The sequence below is a fragment of the Mustela lutreola genome, chromosome X (assembly GCF_030435805.1).
Source record: "Mustela lutreola isolate mMusLut2 chromosome X, mMusLut2.pri, whole genome shotgun sequence".
Taxonomy (NCBI): domain Eukaryota; kingdom Metazoa; phylum Chordata; class Mammalia; order Carnivora; family Mustelidae; genus Mustela; species Mustela lutreola.
In genome coordinates, this window is record NC_081308.1 from 87,882,289 (window position 1) to 87,888,006 (window position 5,718).

Sequence of the window (5,718 nt, forward strand, 5' to 3'; positions counted from 1 at the left end):
GTTGGTTAAGTGTCTGCTTTCACCTCAGGTCATGTTCTTTGGGTCCTGGGATCGAGCCCCATGTCAGGTTCTCTGCTCAGCAGGGAGTCTGATTCTCCCTCTCCCTCTGTGATAGCTCTTTTTCGTGTTCTCTGTCAAATAAATAAAAACAAAATCTTAGAAAAGTTATACACAACTGATAAATTATTGAACACTACATCTGAAACTAATGATGAACTCTATGTTGGCTAATTGAACTTTAAATAATTTTTTAAAAAATTTTATAAATCAAATAAAATTAATTAAATTTAAATTTAAAATATAATTAATTTAAATTATAAAATTTATAAAAGTTAAAAATAGACCTACCCTATGACATCTTTTGTGTATGTATCTGATAATTCAGTCACATGATTATAGATAATCTTTCAGTTTTCTGCCACAGACGGTTAACTGCTTAGCATGTCGAGTAGCTTTACATGTTCACCCTCACAGGGCTAGCTCATCTTCAAGAACCCTAAGATACCTCCCTGGGGTGGGTGTGCTGATAATGTTCCCCTACTCTCTCTTTAAAGCAAACAAAATTTCTCACGACAGGAATATTCCTTGTTCTATCATCCTGGGCAGAGTTCCGACAACTGCCCTACTTTCAGTCTAGAGCCTCTAATTCCTATGGCTTCCCGAAGATCAAGGTGCTTTTTTCTCTTTTTCTTTCTTTCTTTTTTTTTTTTTTTTAAATTTTCAGCATAACAGTATTCCTTGTTTTTGCACCACATCCAGTGCTCCATGCAATCCGTGCCCTCTCTAATATCAAGGTGTTTTTACATTCAGCGAGATTCCAGGGGGTGGGTGAGTCTTGCAGAAGCATTTCCAGAGTGGAGAAGCCTGCGCTTCCCAGTTGCCATAGAAAACTGATGTCACGGGGAGACCGTGACGATTTTTTCATAGAGACAGGTCCCGCCCTCAGATGTTTGAGACTCAGCTGAGGTTGGGGGTCCTCGCCCTGGGGGCTGAACCGCCAGGGGGTATGAGGAGACAAAGGAATCCCGGTCCAACTCTTCCCCGCTTTGGGGTGCTTAACCTGGCTACCTCATAGGTAAAGCCATTGGAGTCCTGCCCAATGTGCGTGGGTCTTTCTCCAGGGGTGTCCTGGAGTTGCTTTGCTCAAAAGGCAGGGGCTAGGGAGGGAAGACAGGTAAAAAGATTCTGTGCCCAATTCCCCATCTTCCCCCTCTGTACAATGGAGATGAGGATATTTTATCCACAGGACCACTGAGAACAGTCAGTGATATAACTGAGCAAACCCGTAGCCCAGTGGTTACTGGGGCAGTGGGGAGGAGGGTCAGGAATGCCTGTATGAATTCAGGCCATTTCTTATTCCTTTTCAATTTTGTTGTTAGGAGATAGGCAAGAAAAAGAGGAGAAAAGGGCCCTGGTGAGAGCCCATTAAAACATGTGGTTGTTATGCCCTCCGCCCAGTTGTGTCAGTGTCATTGTCAGTAACTTAGTACCGAGCATGGTACAGGGCACCTAGTTACACAAGTAAAGCATAGTGGTAGCTGTATCTGTCTCTTCCTGTGTAACTCTTCATACCAGTGGCCCTGCTCATGTCAGGTGCCTGAGGGAGGCAGGTTTTGAGGACCTGAGTGAGTTCTGATGGCTGCTGAAGCTTCTACTCCAAATTCAAGGGCAGCAGTCCTCAGGAGACCCCAACACCTCACATTCCTGGTGGAATATGATGCCTGGATCAAAGCAAGTTCATAGATCTGAACAAAAGCATGTTGTGCAATAGCTCCTGCGATGTTCACAAACTAGCCTAGAACTAGAGAAGCTACTTTGATCTGATCATGAGAGAAGAGGTTTAGCAGGAGGAGTGTCATTCCTTCAGCAGTTACATGGTTTGTAGTAGCCCTTGAGGCCCATCTTGGAGAAGTCTTCTGTCCGTAAAGCACTGAATTATCCAACTTGAGGAAGGAATGCGATCTTTAACGTGCATTTGGAATAAATATACCTAAGTTATTCTCCCTGGGGAAATATTATTCAGTGATTCTCATGTTTCTCCCATATGGGTGTTGAAAAATACATTGGATTATAAGGTCTTCTTAGCAATTTGAGAATGTAATATAGATTGAGAATGTAATATAGTTAACTGCCTGCTACTTTTTTATTCATTTTATAATAAAACACTTAAGAAACCAGAAATTTTTTAAATAATTAAACATGTCAGTTATAAGAATTTATATTTTAAAAAATACTTCAGAGTGTTTATTATTGAATATTTATTATATCCAGCCATATCTGTTATAATAACCAAGTATTCACAAATATAGTTATGTATACTTTCCAAGTATATAACAGTTTCAGTTCTTTATTACTTGGCCTTCGCCTAGCCTGCCCCTCATCCATGTACCGAGGCAAGCACTGATCTTTTCTTACTATAGATTAGTTTTCATGTCCTAGAATTTTATTTAAATGGAATCATAAAGTTTTTTTGTTTTGTTTTTGCTTGTTTGGTTTTGGTCTGGCTTTTTTCATTGAGCCCATTTATTTAGATTTACCCCCCTTCTTTTTTTTTTTTTTTTTGCACATATCAATAGTTGATTAATTTTTAATTGATGAGTAATATCCTAGTATACAAATGAACATTTTGTATACGTTTTTACATTGATATATGCTTTCTTTCTCTAGTATTTCTCCCAGGGTAAATACTTAAGAGTGCAATGGCTGGATCAGATGGTAGATTTGATAGGCATTGTTAAGAAACTACCAAACTGCTTGTACCATTTTTTCCTTCCCACCAGCAGTGTATGTGCATTTCATACTCCACAACCCTGCCAGTGTTTGGCGTGGTCAATCTTTTTAATTATAACCATTCTCATGGGGTGTAACGGTATCAAATCATAGTTTTAATTTACTATTCCCTTATTATGTTTAGCATATTTTTGTGTGCTTATTTGCTATTTCTACATGTTTGGTGAAGTGTCTACATGTTTGTTGAAGTGTCTATTCTCCATTTATTTATTATAGTGTCTATGTTTTTTCTAATTGACTTTCTATATAGATTTTCTATATTCTAGATACAGGTCCTTTGTTAGATATGTAATTTTCAAGTATTTTTTCCCACTTAGTACCTCATTTTTTCTTTCTCTTAACAGTGTCTTAAGAAGAGCATTTTTTTTTAACTTGGAGGAAGTCTAATTTAAGTATTAGTTCACTTACAGATTGTAGCTTTGGTGTCTCTTTTGTGAAATCCTCTAACTCAAGATCACAAGGACTTTTCCCTATGTTTCTTCTCGAAGATTGATAGCATTAGGATATATAAGGATATATAACTAGATCTGTGATCCATTTTGAGTGGACTTTTGTATGTAGTGTGATATATGGGTCGTAATTCTATTTGTGTATGTGATATCCACTTGTCTCCGCACAATTTGTTGATAAGACTTCCATTTCTCCACTGAATTGCTTTTGCCCCTTTTTCAAAATCAGTTGTCTGTATATGTGCAGGTCTATTTCTGGACTCTTTATTCTTTCCAATCTACTTGTCTCCCTTGATTCCAATAGCACACTGTCTTGATTATGGTAGGTTTCAGAGTCTTAAGATCTGGAAGTGTCCATCCTCTAACTTGACTCTTTTTCAGAGTTGTTTTTCATGGTCTAGATCCTCTGCATTTCCATATAAACTTCAAATTGGCCTGCCAATTTCTTTAAAAATATTTGCCAGGATTTTTATTGGATACATTGAATATATGGATCTATATTTAGGGAGATGTAACATTGAAATAATACTGAATTGTCCAACCCATGAAGACACTTGTCTCACCATTTATTTAGGTATTCTTTAATTGTTCTGAGCAATGTTTTGTAGTGTTTAGTGAACAGACTTTGCACTTCTGTGGACAGATGATTTGTAAGTATTTCATGCTTTTTCAAGTTATTTTAAAAGACATTGTTTTGTAAATATAATTCCCAATATTATACTTTCACTGAACTGTCAGCAACCCAATGTTTAATAATAGCTGTTGCAGGGTATTTTTGGTTGAAAGGACAGACTACTCTAAGATGAAAAAGCTACCTGATGGCTAACAAACATTTGACTGTGTTTCTATGTCAGCTTTTCAACATCATTGACAATGTACTGAAGCTGGGGAGAACAATGTTATAGGGACAATTCTACAGGTCATCTTCAGAAAAATCAGTCACTAAAAGAAAATAGTTATAGTAGCTTTCAACTTTATATGTGTGGTTAGAATCGAACCAGTTGAATAGTGAGGTTTTCTTTTTATTTTCTTTAGAACTGATGAATTCTGGATTCTTGAGTGGTGACACAGAGAAAGGAGAGAGCATGTACATATATGAGTATGTATGTTTATATGTATGTGTATATTGTGGAAGCTGCCAGGAGTCTTTATTGTGAGCAATACTTCAGGTTAATTTACTGTGGTCATGTCAGTCGTGTTCACTTCATAGCACATAATAGGAAGCAAATCACAGTGGTTGTTTTTTTCCACCTTCATTTGGCCAGCATGGTTACTATGGCGACTCCATGACTGCTGTGGGATCTGGTGGAGATTAAGCATTGTTTTATAATTCTAGCCTGAATCCCTTATTAAGATCATGGTTGTCAAGTGTTGTTTTTCTAATTTCCTCATTCCTTCCAGGTTTATTAACTGAAATTTGGCTAGAAGTAGGGCTTTCTCTTCTGCCTATTTATTTGTTTTTAAAATTTATATCAGAATAACTCATAGATTCCTAATTTTTCAGAAAGAGTTACCATCTGATTCTATAATTATTTATTTTTAGGCTCAAATGTCTCAGAATTGGCCGATGAAATCCCCTTCAAGTTGACTCCTGTGTCCCTTTGACACTTCCTTAGAATTCTTTCTTTCTTTTAAAGATTGTATTTACTTATATATTTGACAGAGATAGAGAGAGGGAGAGAGAGAGAGCGAGTACAAGCAGGGGGAGCAGCAGGCAGAGGGAGAAGCAGACTCCTTGCTGAGAAGGCAGCCTGATGTGGGACTCAATCCCAGGACCCTGGGATCATAACTTGAGTTGAAGGCAGACGCTTAACTGACTGAGCCATCCAGGCACCCCTAGAATTCTTTCAACATTTACTTTGTTCCCTGAGGCTATCTTTTAATCTGCAGAAAGAAAATTATGATGCCCAATTTAGAGCATGACTTTGAGGAATTGAGGAGAAAATGTCTACAACATGTGGGATCTAGTCAGTCCTCAGTAAATGCTACTTCTCCATTCCAATTCTGTCAAGACAATGTTTCTTTTTTTTTTTTTTAAGACTTTATTTATTTATTTGACAGCGATCACAAGTAAGCAGAGAGGCAGGCAGAGAGAGAGGGTGAAGCAGGCTCCCTTCTGAGCAGAGCACCTGATGCAGGACTTGATTCTGAGACCCCGAGATCATGACCTAAGCTAAAGGCAGAGGCTTAACTCACTGAGCCACCCAGGTGCCCCAGGGCAATGTTTCTGACATGAACATTATAGCATGAGTACCAGAGACAATACTTGGATATGGAACAGTAAGCAGAGATGAGCCCACACTTCTGTGATGTGAGAGCTTCCGTGTCACTGCTGTGTGAGAGGGGGTTATGGAATGGATCTGAGGAAGTGGCACAGCATCACTGGACAACTTCCAGTGACCTGAATGGGGACAGGCAAGCACATACTCACCCATGGCCTCTGTGTTTCATATGCTCTCCCTTCCTTTCACTTTCTTCT